The sequence below is a fragment of the Centroberyx gerrardi genome, chromosome 10, assembly GCF_048128805.1.
Source record: "Centroberyx gerrardi isolate f3 chromosome 10, fCenGer3.hap1.cur.20231027, whole genome shotgun sequence".
In the NCBI taxonomy this organism is placed as follows: domain Eukaryota; kingdom Metazoa; phylum Chordata; class Actinopteri; order Beryciformes; family Berycidae; genus Centroberyx; species Centroberyx gerrardi.
In genome coordinates, this window is record NC_136006.1 from 5,631,650 (window position 1) to 5,645,642 (window position 13,993).

At 37.3% G+C, this 13,993-nt stretch overlaps 1 protein-coding gene and 1 long non-coding RNA gene across 2 annotated transcripts in view; both read left to right on the plus strand.

Moving 5' to 3' along the window:
- Positions 1-13,993, plus strand: part of LOC139920352 (uncharacterized) — a 29,063-nt gene that overhangs the window by 651 nt on the left and 14,419 nt on the right. The window lies entirely within an intron of this gene.
- LOC144539929 (uncharacterized) lies at positions 233-5,895 on the plus strand. Its single transcript, XR_013505158.1, has 4 exons — positions 233-280; positions 433-480; positions 5,499-5,546; positions 5,666-5,895. It is a non-coding gene; the product is annotated as an uncharacterized LOC144539929 (long non-coding RNA).

Consider the following 13,993-nt stretch of genomic DNA (forward strand, 5'->3'; position numbering starts at 1 on the left):
CCTAGTTGATGACAAAATCTTTTGTCAGTGGAACTCCACTGGGAAATCCTGAAACTTTGCCTCTGAATTTGTCCCAGTATGTTTCATTACTGGATAATCAATCAACCACAAACAGTAAAGCCTGGCACAAAAAAAAAAAAAAAGAAAATCATACACAAACAGACATCTTATATTGAATATTGTTTTCATTTCCTTTACACAGCCAAAGCTCTATGAGAGATGCTTGTGTCGAATCAAGTTGCCATCAGTGTCAACAAAATGCACTACAATATGAAAACAGGTGGGTTTCTGATAATATTGTATTCATTTTATGGAACTGACAGATAATCCAAAAAACATCACATGAACATGTATACATTCATGGCATTAAAGTTATGAATTACAGTGAACCTGGTTTAACCAAAATAACCATTTAAGATTATTTTAACACAGTATGGCTGAAATGGAAGAACATTACAAACAGAAACTTATGGAGGCGAGGTAAATATTTTTCTGAACATTCTTTTAATGGCAATTTTAAATATTGCACATGATATACGTTTGACACACAAACGTCTTGTCACAATTTGTGTATATACTGTATATTTTTATATAGTATTGGTATGTGGTATTGTTTGATTGCACTGAGCAATCCATCTTTCATTCATTCCTGTATGGCATTTATAGTGGCTAATATAGCAGTGTTCGTCACTAGGGGGAGACGTTGGCATATTATCAGCGTCGGTCGCGTTCTCAGGCAGAGGAAGAACACCTGAGATACAACAACAACGTCTCCTTTCTCATCTCACTACTTATCCTGTTTCTACCAAGCCCCCAGGAAGAGCTCTGGGCTGTGCGGCGATTTTGGCGTAGTGGCCAAGCTCGGTATTGCAAGTCACGTGACGCCATGGGGCCCAAAAAGACTTTTTCCCATAGACATACATGGGGAAAGAAACAGCTGTAAAACTCCGGGAAAATTTTTCTGGGTATCACTCAAAGTCAAAAACGACTGTTTGAATTATCAAGTTTTAAATCATTGGGTCCATTTTTCTTTGGAAGCCACCAAGAGCCGTATAAAGCTGTATTTTCTGAAGCTCCGTGAACGCGCCTCTAGGCCACGGGAACGCTCCGTGCGCATTCACCGCTTCTACTTCCACTGTTGACAAGCTATACAGCTAGCTGATTGTTAGCGGAGGCGTTTAGCTGTATGTGATCAACCTAGATCACATTAAACTCAACCTACACGTCCGCCGACACTTAGGTTTAACAGGCAAGACTTAAGAACAATAACGGATGGTTTCTATTTTGTTTTTGTTTCTCTCTTGATTAAATAGGTCGCTTGCAAGCTAGCTAGCTAACGTTATAACATTGCTGTAGTTAACCAGCTACATGTAGCATAAGCAGTTCTATGCACCTACTTACTATTATATATTTATTTACATCTCGAAATTCTCAGTTTACAGACTATGCCTATGTACTTTTCTTTATCCTATTAAAGTTATGAATATATTTGGGCTTTGATGGTTGTTCTAATTTCTTTTACTGTCTGTAAATTTATAGTTAGAAAACCTTGGTGTGACACCAAACGAACCTAGAATATTCCCAATGATAATAATTTAAGATTTTTTTTTTCACTAGCAAACCTTGCATCTAAGTTGCAGAATGCAAACCTATCTTCATACACTGTTTATATAGGACTGTGTTTGATCAGAGTACTAATATTTCTCGTGACTAAATGTTGTGAGGTGACCCACCTTTGATCCAGTGTAGTTCAGTCCCATGGATTAAATCAATACATGCAGCAGAATAATAATGGCTACAAGTAATACTATCTCTACACTGAGGCAACAGCATGTTGGTTAACTTGGACTATGTGGTCTAGATGTGTGGCTTTAGTCAATATTGTCAGAAATTACTCACAAGGAAGAGACATTCAAAAAATGTATGTGTATATTCTGTAAGACTTGTATAAATAAAAACACTATTAGTAACATAATATTGATATTTGTGACTAGAAAAACATAATGCTGGTAAAATGTAATAACCAAGGTAAGATGGAGAAAAGTAATTTGAGGGCAATGGACTACAGAGTGATGACAAATAAGACTTATTTAAGAGATGATCCAAGACAAACTGTTATATGTAAAGTAAACATTTATTTCAAAATACGTTCCATTCTACATGTTCCATTTTATATGGGTGAAACTTTCTCAGGAGTATCAAGCATTACAAGACAAAAAAAACAAAACAAAACACAATCATCTTTGAACTGGAACACTAGTTTATAACAGGTGGATATTTAGAGAGCCCTGGTCCACAGAGAGCAGCTGTAATATGTCAGTACAAGGTAAGATTCAGTAAAAGCAAAGGGTTAAGAAATCTAGTAAAGAAAGAAACTAGTGAAAAGGCCAGAACACATCATAAATAAGTTAATTTCTTTGGGAGCATTTTCCAGAGAAGTGTCAGTGGTTCTTGAAGAGCAGGAGTTTCTGTAACAGAAGAAATTGCAGTTAGTATCTGCGGCTCAGTGTCTTACAGAAAACAGTTAGCATACATCATGATGATGATTACAGCACAGGGTGAAACGTACTTAATTTGTGAAGCACTGGCTCCAGTAGAGGTGAAAAAGTCGCTACCAAGTCATTACTATCTGTGACCGATGTGAACCATCTCTCGTCGAAAATGCTCTAAATTAAGTTCAAAATGAATCTCCTCACCTGGTTAAGCAAGTAAACCCTTGACATGGACCTGGCTAGCGATGTGTGGCATGAACTTGACTCCCTGTGAGAAACACAAGACAACGTTCAACACAACAAGTGGAGCAACACGAGTGGAGCGTAAATCACAAATGCAAAGTTTAGTCTATGATCTAACGTTAGCGAACATTTCTATCTTTACGTTAACTTGTTTGATGTTAACCCATGGATGTGTTAGCTGACTCTAGCCTCTAGATTCTTAGCCGTCTCGTTATGCTAACCGTTATTACCAACGTTAGCTTAGCTCAACTTTATCCAGACTGAATCACTTCACATCGGATGTAAGATTTATACAAATAAAGCAAATGTTCTGTGATTGAATAAATGATAGAGTCATACCTGGACGGTGGTTTCCCCGAAGAGCCGAGTCTGCAGCAGCAACTGTCAATCAGAACCTAGAACCTAGAAAGCTGCACATGAACGCGCTGTCGTCACGGTCGCAACGAGAACGCCACTAGACTCGTTCATGTGGGATAGGCGGGGCCAAGAAAAACACTACTGCGCAGGTGCTGTGGACACGGAAGTAGGATTCGTAAAAACTTTTTCGGCGTATGCGCTGGGTGAGCAACTTTCATTGGAATGAATGGGCCGCCATCTTTGAATGCCTCATCCATAGTTTAATACATCCATGGTTTCTACAGGTTTGTACATGTTGTGAACACAATGCCCCCTCATACACATTTAGATAAGACCCTTAGCTAAGCCTGGGTGTGTTCTGTTGTAACTGCGATCTCTGTAAATGTGTTTTTAAGCTTATATTGTGGGGAAATTAACGGTCGTAGAACTTTGGTAACGGTCAAGAAAAATAGGGTAATTTGTGACCAAAGATCGCCCCTTAATGTTGTCTTTTTGCAGTAAGAGTATTCTTATTATTATTGTTTTATTGTAAATGGATGGCTACCTGACTGGTGTGATGCTAAATATAATCATTATGCTAGGTTAAGCTAGCCGGCTGGTTGCCTGGTTGCCATGGTTACAGGCACACACTAATGTCCACTCCGGTGCCTTATAGATGGACAGTGATGCAGCTTTTTGTTAGTTTCATTTTGTAAATTTATGTTACATGTTTTATTTGGTGAAACCCCCAGGCATCCTCATGATTTTGTATGGTTGTAAATATAAATTATTTGCAAATCTTCATAGCTATTAGGCTCATATTTGTAACTTACTGATATTGTTGTATGACAGAAAAGGTAATTAACTAGTGAAGCAGTCCAGGTACTAAGAATGTATGATTTTTACCTTTCATTGACTTGTAGTAACTAAACAGTGACTAATGCTACGGTAAATTATTATCATATTATTATCATCAAAAATGTATGTGTACATGTGATGTGTTTTTATTGACATGGCAGACATTTATTGTGTAATTCAATATATCACATTTTGAAAGAGAAGAAAGTATCTTTTAATAAAGAGAGGAAGAACACCTGAGATACAACGACAACGTCTCCTTTCTCAGCTCACTACTTATCCTGTTTCTACAGGTATTATCTGTTTATGGCCCTCCCTCCTGGGACCCGTTACATACGCAATGAATTCAAGTTAGTTTCACATAGTTTCCTTGGTAACACTATTTGTAAAGGGTTTACATAATGTATTTGTAACAGGCATGTCACATGTTAAGGCCCTGACACACCAAACCGACGTCAAAGAACCAGCGGCGACAAAGGCCGACTGTTGCGTCGCCTCGAAAAATAAGGAGAAACCGCACTAAATGGGTGAAATCATGGATACTCCTGCGACAGGCTCAACTTTCCCAAACCTGTGTCGAGAGCTGGAGATAAATGAAACCTCCGATTTTAAAAATTTTGCTCGGCTCTTTCCTGTTCAGTTCCACATGTTGAAGGAATTTATCAGTCCAATCATCCAGAGGCAAAACACGAACTACCAATCAGAGTGATCTCTCTCACCGACGGGCTGCGCCGCCGATTCAACATGCTCAATCGGCCGAAAAGCCGCCAACAGGGGTCCGACTAGTGCCAACGGTGCGGGACACACCGCAAAAACTAGGGACACAGGCGCTTACCGACGGCCCGACATTGGCCGACGGCCGACCGTCGGCCTGGTGTGTCAGGGCCTTTAAGGATTACACATTTCGACTTCTGTCACATGTTTCTTTAATGTACTGGATTTGAGAAAAGGTCCTACAAAGCAATGCGTTATTGTATTTTTTAAACTTATTTATTTAACCTTTACAAACTCAGGTTTGGTTTGCTGAACACGGACGCTCTTCTCCACATTCACAATTTCAAACACTCACATAGTTTCAAAGGCATTAACAATACACATGTATATAGACACAAACACCAAAGTCATCAAAAATTGCAAGAAAAAAATAGTATTACACTGCAAGAGAACTAACTAACTTTTAAAACATTTTCAATTTTAAATAGATGTGGTTTCCATTGACTTTAAAATAGAGTGACTAGTTTCTGAAGCTTGAGCTCCCTCTACAGGTTGTTCCAAGTAGAGGTGCAGAGAATTCAAGAGATAAATTCATTATAAACCCTCAATAAATAAATAGCAATTAAAGGATAAAAGGACAGTTTGAGGCCAGACAACGTTCATAGCACAGTTTCGGCTACCATTAAGATGTGATCTATGGATTGGATACATAAAAAATATTGTTAGTAAATTGAAAAAATATAATCCTGTTACATGAATGTGTTACATGTTACAAACTTTAATTCAGTTGTTGATTTATGAACTTGTTGAATAAAAGCATGAGACATTTTCACACACTACATTTTATCCCTACAGATCCGCCCTGAAAGAATCTGAGGAAGAATTTAAATCATTCAAAGACAGGTACATGCAGCATATTGAAAAAAGAAATTGCAATTTGCTGTATATAGTGTTGCCTTGGGAAACTCAAGCATGTAAATAAAGTAGGAGAAATCTTATTGTGTTTATCTCTCCTTGCATAGAATGGCAAGTGAAATGTCTCTTTCAATAAAGACAGGAGACTCTGAGAACATGAACAACCCAGTTAGTAAAACTCGACTGAAAGAGATGTACGACCAGCTCAGAATCATACAGTGGCCTAAAATCAAAGGCCACCTGAAATCAAATGATGACAACAGAAAGTCGGCCAAAAGTTTGATTCAGGTACGGTGCAGTCTGGTGACTCTAATATACTGATGCTGTTTGGGAAACTATTTTGTTTCCCAAACGTTTGTTTATTTGGTTGTTTTGTTTGTTTTGAAATGTTTTTTTGCCTCCTTGTTTTCTTTTGTTTTGTATCTCACCTGCAAAAAATATTAATTTTATCTCTTCTTTCTGTTTTTATCCTCACATTTTATTACTGTGTCCTCATTAATGCATTTCTTTATCACTGTGAAATAAAACTAAACTATTGATATTCAAATTAAGTAATATTCAATGGAATGATTGTTTTTCACAATTACTCTTTACACATCTTACAATATAGACAGCAGGGTTAATGTGATAAATTACTCAGTGCATCCTATTGCCTTTTACTCCATGCTATGGGCAGAGTTCTAAGCAACAATTGGTTCAAGCTTATCCAGATGAAACTGATCTAGTGTGATCACTGTTTAGAACACTGTAATATAAAGTTGAGAAGAAAAATTTAATCAACACAAGTTGAATTCGCTGATGATTCATGAAAACATCACAGAGAGCCAGCAAAAAGAGGATAAAACAACACGTAGTGTATCTGAATGATGAATGATGGTATTATAGCCCCTTTCACACATGTAACCTGTAAAAATTGACAGATTATTTTTTCTGTTAAAGGTATCAGTTTCTGTTGTTCACACAAGACATGCCTTTATGCATTTTAACGTAAGCCTACCATTCACACAACACTGGCAATACCGTTAAATTCCTCTGTTGTCATTTCCCGGAAATTACGTTTAGCCGTTTGAAAACATGGCAGGTGAATTATCTGTTGGCTAATCTCTTCATCCGCCCGGACGCTGAGGAGCTCTCTTATTTCCACGTCTGTCCAATTCGACATTTTTGCCAATCCTTCGTCAAAATGCTACTGCCCGTTGTGGTTTGTATTTCCCTCCTACATGTGGTCACAGCCAGTGCGGATGAACTCGTCACCTTATGAACCTTATGATTGGCTCACACAGTTCAACAACAGTGTCCTACGTCAGAGCAGCCACATTCCTGCTTGTGCCATTAATGTTATGGAATTGTTCGCACATATGATTGATACAGAACTTTGCCAGAAATGTTACAACGTACAACTTGAGCAGGTAAATTGCTGGAACTGATTTGCCGGCATTTTGACACCGGCTCATATTCACACATGACCTCTGTGCTGTTAAATGTACGGAACAGGGTGCATGTGTGAAAGGGGCTTGTGTGTAATTGAGGCGTTGAGCAAAGGTTCCTTAAGGAACTGGTTTCTGTTTGCCGTCGAGGGGGGTTCTACCAGCATTGCATTCTGAGGAACCCCTGAACGAGCCAAGAGGAATCTCTTATTTTTAGTACTGCCTCAGAAGGAACTGATTGCGTGAGAAGTCCAGCTACGAGGAATGCCAATGGAATGATGAAAGCAAAGTTGACAGCCATACCACAATGACGTGTGAGGATGATACAGTAATTAGAGTACCACTGGACCACTCCTGTTCTCTCTCTACATGTTACCCCTGGGGCATGTAATCCGCAGGCATAATGTGAGCTTCCATTCCTATGCAGATGACATTCAATTGTACCTCTCTTTTAACCCCAATGATTTTTATCAAATGAATACACTCAACGACTGCATCCTTGACCTCAAATGCTGGATGGCCCAGAACTTTCTGAAGCTAAATATTGATAAAACTGAGGTAATTATTATTGGCCCTGGAACAGCTAATCCTTATACCTCAAAACATCTGGGCTCTCTGTCCCAAAATATAGGCCAAAACTGCAAAAATCTTGGTGTCACCTTTGATAACCAACTCAGCTTGAACAAGCATGTTAACACAGTTGTCCAGTCTTGTTTTTTGCAGCTCAGGAGACTCTCCAAGATCAGTTCAATTTTATCCAGGAGAAATCTAGAGACTGTCATACATGCTTTTATTTCTTCTTGTTTGGACTATTGTAACTCTCTCTACACATGTCTGAGCCAAAAGAGTCTACATAAATTACAGCTTGTCCAAAATGCAGCTGCCAGACTCCTCACCAAAACCAAAAAAAGAGCGCACATTACTCCTATTTTAGCTTCTCTTCATTGGCTTCCGGTAAATTTTAGAATTGATTTTAAGATATTATTGATGACTTTTAAGGCCCGTTCTGGACTCGCACCCAAGTACATCTCAGATCTTCTGACACCATACGTGCCCGGTCGCAACCTGAGGTCCTCAGCCAAGGCTCTGCTAGCCATTCCACAATCTCGGCTGAGGACCAAGGGTGACCGGGCCTTTTCTGTTAGGGCCCCCACTCTCTGGAACAACCTCCCTGAGGAGATCAGACTGGCGAGCTCCTTATCCTCTTTTAAATCCCTCTTAAAGACATATTTACAAGTGTGCTTTCTCAGGGCTTGTGGTCTGATTTCACTTTCACCTTTTAAGTCACTTCTTAAAACCTATTATTATACAAAGTCATTCTCTTGTTCCTTATTTTATTGACTAATTTAATTAATTTTAAACTATTTTATAATGTTTTATTTTACTTATTATACTTTTCCTCATATGTAGCTCTTTTGCTCCTATATTTCCTTCCCAATGTTGTATAACCTTTAAACTGTTTTAAAATTGTTTTTACTATTGTTGTCCACCATTTTTATTTTGTCCTGTGAAGCACATTGTAACTTTGTTTTGAAAGGTGCTATATAAATAAAGTTTATTATTATTATTATTATTATTATTATTATTATTATTATTATTATTATCATATTAGAGTATGAAGGGCGAGGCATGATTAAAGCATAGATATTCAACCGTGTGCCATGGAGTCAAGGGCGGATATTTCATTTCACTGTTGGGGGGGACAATAAACAGAAAAATTTCTCAAGAGCAATTCCTGAAGGGGACACCAAAGGTGCCGCCAAAAGTACTGTTGTATTAAATGTATATAGAGGTCCATTATGAAACATTTCCATAAGCACTTCATTCCTTTCTTATGAAGATTTTATCAAATTGCCTTTGATATTACTGGGGTCTTTCTACTTGGCATTTCGGTGTACTGAAAAATGATCGGATGTCTGTTTTTCTTTTCTCTGCCATTTTAACTGACCTGGCTGGCTGACAAATAGACACACACACACACACAGCATGCAGGTTATTTACAGTAGTAGGTGAGATGCAACACCCATTAACTGAACTAAAGCTAATATATGCCTAATTAGATTTAGTTTTCCCGAAAAAGCAGATCTGTAATGTTTTGCTGTCAATGTGTAAAAGTCCAGAACGCTATGAAGCCTGCCACAAACTTACTTCAGGGTCTTTTTTAAGAATTAAGTCTTCATTTATTTCCAAAATTATAAACAAAATTACATAGTGGCAGCCATTTTACATGCAGTAATAAAAAAAGAATATACTTAGAACCTAATTACGTAGGGTAAGTTAATCTTAAATAGCCTATTATATTATAGAAATATTACTGTTACCATCTACAAAAGATAATTTTGGTATGAAAACCCGCATTTTAATTTAACCAAGTATCCTGTATCATAAATACATGTCTGGCATTTGTAACAAACCAAACCGCTTGAAAATCGGTCGAAAATTCAGTGAGTTATGAGGATTTTAATTGTGGACAGACCTCCTGCCTCCATAGACATTCATGCATTAGGAGACGCGGCTCCGTACCAACACGCTGACGCACAAGATTCAACCGCGAGGTAACGGAGCGAACAAAATGTAGTCTGGTTACAATTGTGAATGTGTTTTATTCTATTGAGTGGTAGAAGTAAAGAAAAATGTCTGACACATCCTTTGTTTTAAGTTAACCTTTGCGAAGCAGCTGGAGGTCAGCCACCACTGACACACTTCCAGAGATCCTCCACAGTCACTCTGTTTTTCCCAGGAAGGGGGGGTCCGGACCCCCCTGTTCCCCCCGTAATTTCCGCCCATGGCTGGAGCGAATAGCAGACCAACTTTCCGTTAATGCCAACCGATTGTGGTTGTGTGTGTGTCCCACTATTACAGGTATGTTCATATGTTAAAATGTGAAGTGCTGTATTATATGCTATGTAGATCGCCAGTTAATTGGGTGAAAATCCTTTTGTGAAGACTGCCAAGACCTGCACGTCTTACATGCCTGTTATTTTCGGTAACCACCAGAAGGTGGCAGCAAAGCAAATGTATTGTTTCCTTGTAAAACGGAGCATTTAGAGTCAGGGATATGTATGCTTTTGTTTTAATGCACGAATTGTATGTTTATGTTATAAGAATGTAGTACTGGATATTGTTATAGTAGTTGTATGTAATAGTATTAATAGTATTGCACTATTATATTGACACTATTACGTAGATAGATAATATAAAATATCTGTACAGTTAAAATATTTTATTTTTTTAAGTTATCTTTTTTTATATATAATCAATGTACCACTATACGGTCACAATGTAAAAGTAAAAGACAGCAGAGTAGGATTCTCATGCTGTGGCTCAAGCTGGAGCGAATAGCAGACCAACTTTTCATTAATGCCAACCGATTGTGGTTGTGTGTGTGTCCCACTATTACAGAATAAACCACTGTGAATGCTCCATACATCCTGGCTCCTGTGCAGTACTTGGGCTAGTAAGCAGAACCAGAGACCAAGGGTCACACTTACTTGCAACATTTTTAAATATCCATATATCATTGGTAAATTAATTGTGATACCATGGTATAATTACCATATAATCATCCTTTATCTTTCTGTCTTTGTGTGTAACAAGTATTGATCTCTTAATTGATTAAGATGAACTCAAACACAAAACTCATTATTGACCATATTAATCATTGATTACAGTGGGACTTGTATTAGACCCATCTTTAGTGGTGGAGATGGTACATCAAGCCGCCTCATCCTGAAAAGGCAGAAGACGTGGATTGTTTTGGTTCAAATAAGACTTATTTCTTAACGTGCACCAGGGGGAGCTAGGTAATAAGTAATGAAACTAAGAAAAATGACCCAACAATCCACTTTTGTTAGTACAAACGAGAACTATATATCATTTAGTAGCATTTAAAGGTATGATTTCTGTTGATATGAAAGCTATACGCTGGTCATGGTATTTAACTTTCAAAACACATAAGAAGTAGTAGTTACTGCATGCTGTTTGACTTCATAGGGCAGCATATATTTCACAAACCTTCAATAGGCATTAGGCAACATGTGGACCTCTATTTAACCTATCTATCCTCTAATGTGCTCAGTACAGGGTGTTTGGCAGCTCCCAGGCTGTGCAGAAATTGGTTTCCAGTTAGATGAATAAAATTGACAGGTCAGTCCCAAAACATGCTACATTGTGGTTAAACTGAGAATGATGTAAGCAAAGCCTGCGTATATGAAACAGAGCATTGTCCCATTCAAATACTAAAGACCAATCCGTGGCACGGTGAGTGAAGTGGAATAAAACAGTGGCATTGTCGACAACTGCAACTCATGTGTTTTTCCTGGCTGTGTCAAGTTGAACTATAGTTGACCATTTAATGACACATTTAACAAGGAAAATATGCAAAAGTATTTCAAAAAGACCCTATAGGGGTTTTCCATTTTATTATTATTATTATTATTATCATTATTTTTACTACTTTTTTAATACCATACTGTATATTTTTATATATTGTATATTATTTTAATTCTATAGACTATACTTATATAGCCTACTACTTTCTTGTATATAGCCTACTGTACTGCTTCTTAAAGAGACCTATTTAGCCTAATTAATTTTTTTGTAGCTCATATGTTGGCAAAAATGTTAGAAGATTTTTAGAGTAATGCCACTTTTCTGGGAGTATTTTTTAAAGTAATTATTTCTACTTTTAGTTGGGTAGGCCTTTGATTGTGAAACATAAAATTGATGAGTACAATGAGATCTGACATTTACAGTAACATACAGTCATTCTGGACTTCATCAATACTGTAAGTGATGTTATTGCATTGTTCATGTGAGAGCTAAAAAAGGACCCATTCCCAAACACCGGGCTGATAATGACCCATCAAATTATTTAGAGTGAATTCCAAAATGGGTACTTGGATTAATTTTGGGGGTACGGTTGTGACCCAGCATGGAAAAATAGGCACATTTGGGACATGTTTTTTGTTTGTCATAGATTATTGATCTTTGTTTCAGAGCTTTAACATGGCTTTTTCATGATAGGATCATAATATTATTTTGTTTGAATTATTAACTGTTTAATCAAAAAAGTGAGTATTTTTATAAAGTATTTTGATATTTTTTTTCAGATGTGAAACGGGTGTCCGCAAAAGTTAAATGAGCCTGGGTTTGTGGTGTTTGGTCACAATTTTGAAACATAGGCTATGCAAAATCTTGCATGATTGCTTGAATGTAACTAAGTACTTCAGTATTTTTTAAGGAGCTACTCAGATTTGTTTACTGAAAGGACTTTCTAGACAAGAACTCTTACTCAGTCAAATTGAACTGAAGTTGCAGTAATTTTACTTAGTTAAAATATTTCAGTACTCATTCCTCCTCTTTTCTGTTTCCCAGAAAGCCGTAAAATAAAAGCAAAAAAGGTTTAGACGAGTAATACATGTCATTGTTTGCTACATTAACCAAAAATCAGATATTCAACTGACGAAAAAAAAAAAGACATCGAGTTCAGGTAAGGTCATGTAACCTGGATATTGTATTTGTTGTGAAATTGCTGTCATGCAAAATGGCAAAACAACACCCACAAAGAAAACAAGTACAGGTGACAGTTTGTATGTCTGGAGCCAAGGGAACATCTCCATCCCACGCAATTGACAGTCACCTGTCAGTAAAAACATGATGAAATGATTACCAACAGACAATACAACAGGTAGTTTCAGCCAAGCAGTCTGACCGGTCCAACATGTTAAACTCCATGACACATGCCTAGCTGTGGCTTACCGGTTGCTGTGCCTGTGGTAACCAGGCAGCTGGTTTGGGATTGTTCTTGTTTTCTCCTGTTTTCTATTCTTATAAATATACACTATGCATTTCAGTTGCATTGGTAACTTTTGTATAAAAGCCATAATACAGTTGAGGACATCCTTTAGTGGGATCATGGGTACTTTGGTGATGCCCACAGTACTTGGCTGCATGGCTTGTACATAGCTACAACACCATCACATCCATAATTACAGTAAAGACCACCACTGCAATAATGAATCCTGTTCATCTTAACATAGTAACAAAAACGCATGTTTTCTCTTTGTCTTTACTGAAGAGGATAACATGTTGCAAGTGATTTTCCCATCGGCCTTTCACTCCTTCCACCATCTCCTGTTGCAAGAAACACAATGAAAAATGCAGTGTAGAAACTGGTAGAGACTGACGATCTTCTTGATGATGGTCTTATTTGTTTACAGTAATTATACTTATGTCTCAAAATTTATGTGGTAATGATTTATTGATGTTAGAATGCTAGACCTATCTCCTGTAATCAATGCCTCTGTATAATACTGCAAGCACAAGATGATTTACTAACTCAAAACGGCACTTGAGCTTGACTACATTTTATTTTGGTTGGATAAAAGACGTTCAGGAAGTGTGGAAATATTAAGGTTTCCCTGTAAAGAAATGGTTTCCAAAATGAGAAATGGTTTCCAAAATGTAATCCTCTCCAATAACTGTTCAATATTCACTATAAAGTATTGGTCTAATGTAGGTCTAATGTGAACAGACTTCATCAAGGCTTTAGAAGAAATAACGGGAGTGCCCATTACGATAAGCGATATCTTTCAAATGTCTTTTAAAGTCTTTTAAAGCTACTACCAGTAGAATTTAAAACTTGATGAGTTTTGAATCCCTTAGTGGTTGTGTTTTACATCAGCTGTCACGAAGACGATGAATGAAAACCAAAAAGGTTTAGTCGAGTAATACATGTCATTGTTTGCTACATTTACCAAAAATAAGATATTCAACTAATGGAAAAAAAAAAGACATAAAGTTCAAGTAAGGTCATGTAACTTAGATATTATTTTTGGATTTGTGAAATTGTTCTCATGCAATTGACGAAAAACAACACCCACAAAGAAAACAAGTACAGGTGGCATTTTGTATGGGTGGAGCCAAGGGAACATCTCCATTGCACGCAATTGAACTGGAACTGACAGTCACCAGTAAAAAACATGATGAAATGATTATCAACAGATA